At 38.3% G+C, this 2,488-nt stretch overlaps 1 non-coding gene across 1 annotated transcript; it reads right to left on the bottom strand.

The window, feature by feature from the left end:
* Nucleotides 1-1,044: 1,044 nt before the first annotated feature.
* Nucleotides 1,045-1,152, bottom strand: LOC112731791 (small nucleolar RNA R71). Its single transcript, XR_003167550.1, has one exon. It is a non-coding gene; the product is annotated as a small nucleolar RNA R71 (small nucleolar RNA).
* Between the last annotated feature and the right edge of the window lie 1,336 nt (nucleotides 1,153-2,488).

Below are 2,488 nucleotides of genomic sequence, written 5' to 3'. Positions count from 1 at the left end.
ATCTTTTTAATCATATCTTTTTAAAAAAAAATATCTTTTCTAACTTCTTATCTTCTTATCTTTTCAAAATTGATTTTCAAATCTTTTTCAACTAACTAATTGACTTTTTGTTTGTTTCTTATCTTTTTCAAAACTACCTAACTAACTCTCTCTCTCTAATTTTCAAAAATATCTTCCCTCTTTTTAAAAAAATTCTTTTTAATTAATTAATTGTTTCAATTTTTAATTTTAATTTTAATTTTTTTCCTAATTTTCGAAAATCACTAACCCCTTTTCAAAATTTTATTTTCGAAAATCCTCTTTCTCTCTCATCTCCTTCTATTTATTTATTCATCTACTAACACTTCATCTCACCCAAATTCGAACCCCCTCTTCCATCTGTGTTCGAATTTTCTCTTCTTCCCTTCTTTACATTACATTCTTTTCTTCTTCTACTCACACAGGGGAACCTCTATACTTGGGTAAAAAGGATCCCTATTATTATTATTTTTCTGTTCCCTTCTTTTTCATATGAGCAGGAGTAAGGACAAGAACATTCTTGTTGAAGCAGACCCTGAACCTGAAAGGACTCTGAAGAGGAAACTAAGAGAAGCTAAAATATAACAATCCAGAGACAACCTTACAGGAATTTTCGAACAAGAAGAGGATATGGCAGCCGAAAATAATAATAATGCAAGGAGGATGCTTGGTGACTTTACTGCACTTAATTCCAATTTACATGGAAGAAGCATCTCCATCCCTACCATTGGAGCAAACAATTTTGAGCTTAAACCTCAATTAGTTTCTCTGATGCAGCAAAACTGCAAGTTTCATGGACTTCCATCTGAAGATCCTTTTCAGTTCTTAACTGAATTCTTGCAGATCTGTGATACTGTTAAGACTAATGGAGTGGATCCTGAAGTCTACAGGCTCATGCTTTTCCCGTTTGCTGTAAGAGACAGAGCTAGAGTGTGGTTGGACTCTCAACCCAAAGATAGCCTGAACTCTTGGGATAAGCTGGTCACGACTTTCTTAGCCAAGTTCTTTCCTCCTCAAAAGCTGAGTAAGCTTAGAGTTGATATTCAAACCTTCAGACAGAAGGAAGGTGAATCCCTCTATGAAGCTTGGGAGAGATACAAGCAACTGACCAAAAAGTGTCCTTCTGACATGCTTTCAGAATGGACCATCCTGGATATATTCTATGATGGTCTGTCTAAATTAGCTAAGATGTTATTGGATACTTTTGCAGGTAGATCCATTCACCTAAAGAAAATGCCTGCAGAAGCTCAAGAACTCATTGACATGGTTGCTAATAACCAGTTCATGTACACTTCTGAGAGGAATCCTGTAAGTAATGGGATGCCTATGAAGAAGGGAGTTCTTGAAATTGATACTCTGAATGCCATATTAGCTCAGAATAAAATATTGACTCAGCAAGTCAATATGATTTCTCAGAGTCTGAATGGAATGCAAGCTGCATCCAACAGTACTCAAGAGGCATCTTCTGAAGAAGAAGCTTATGATCCTGAAAACCCTGCAATAGCAGAGGTGAATTACATGGGTGAACCATATGGAAACACCTATAATCTCTCATGGAGAAATCACCCAAATCTCTCATGGAAGGATCAACAAAAGTCTCAACAAGGCTTTAATAATGGTGGAAGAAACAGGTTTAACAGTAGTAAACCTTTTCCATCATCTTCTCAGCAACAGACAGGGAACTCTGAACAAAATACCTCTAATTTAGCAAACTTAGTCTCTGATCTATCCAAGGCCACTGTAAGTTTCATGAATGAAACAAGGTCCTCAATTAGAAATTTGGAGGCACAAGTGGGCCAGCTGAGTAAAAGGATCATTGAAATCCCTCCTAGTACTCTCCCAAGCAATACAGAAGAAAATCCAAAAGGAGAGTGCAAGGCCATTGAAATGACCATCATGGCCGAATCCAAGGAGGAAGGGGAGGACGTGAATCCCAAGGAGGAAGACCTCCTGGGATGTCCAGTGATCAACAAGGAGTTTTCCTCTGAGGAACCAAAGGAATCTGAGGCTCATCTAGAGACCATAGAGATTCCATTAAACCTCCTTATGCCATTCATGAGCTCTGATGAATATTCTTCTTCTGAAGAGAATGAGGATGTCACTGAAGAGCAAGTTGCCAAGTACCTAGGTGCAATCATGAAGCTGAATGCCAATCTATTTGGTAAAGAGACTTGGGGAGATGAACCTCCCCTATTCACCAATGAACTAAATGCATTGGATCAACTGAGATTGCCTCAGAAGAAACAGGATCCTGGAAAGTTCTTAATACCTTGTACCATAGGCACCATGACCTTTGAGAAGGCTCTATGTGACCTTGGGTCAGGAATAAACCTCATGCCACTCTCTGTAATGGAGAAACTGAAAATCTTTGAGGTGCAAGCTGCTAGAATCTCATTAGAGATGGCAGACAATTCAAGAAAAGAGGCTTATGGTCAGGTAGAGGACGTGTTAGTAAAGGTTGAAGGCCTTT

The sequence above is a fragment of the Arachis hypogaea genome, chromosome 12 (genome assembly GCF_003086295.3).
Source record: "Arachis hypogaea cultivar Tifrunner chromosome 12, arahy.Tifrunner.gnm2.J5K5, whole genome shotgun sequence".
Lineage (NCBI taxonomy): Eukaryota > Viridiplantae > Streptophyta > Magnoliopsida > Fabales > Fabaceae > Arachis > Arachis hypogaea.
This window is presented reverse-complemented; position numbering and strand designations above follow the sequence as displayed.